This window comes from Gavialis gangeticus, unplaced genomic scaffold (genome assembly GCF_001723915.1).
Source record: "Gavialis gangeticus isolate Ggan-Ray unplaced genomic scaffold, GavGan_comp1, whole genome shotgun sequence".
Classification (NCBI taxonomy): domain Eukaryota; kingdom Metazoa; phylum Chordata; order Crocodylia; family Gavialidae; genus Gavialis; species Gavialis gangeticus.
The window spans coordinates 13,345,304-13,345,698 of NW_017728964.1; positions in this window are offsets into that span (position 1 = coordinate 13,345,304).

Genomic DNA, 395 nt, shown 5'->3' on the forward strand with positions numbered 1-395 from the left:
TTTCATCTGTAGCCACTGAGCCTGCCATTCAGAGAGCAAATGCACAAGAATTACTCCAATTTTGCTCTTCGCCCTACAAAAAAAGAGAGAGTCAATATATTGAATAAAATAGTTACTGTGAATAAAACACTCAGCTCTTGATTTTGAGAAATAGGCTGCAATGAGCTGTCAGAGAGAGTGTTGCCAGTTAAAAAGCAGGGAATAAAAAATGGAGTGATGCTGTAGCTGTGATGGTCCTGGAAACACGCAGGAGGCAAGGATTTTTCTGGGTGATATTTTAACAGCCCTGGGAATCAATCACAGAAACAGCCTGGCAGTAAGTAACTGCCTGAGTTTCTGGTTCAGCAATGCAAATCTGTCATTTTATTAAAAACAACAGAAAAGAATTAAGAGAT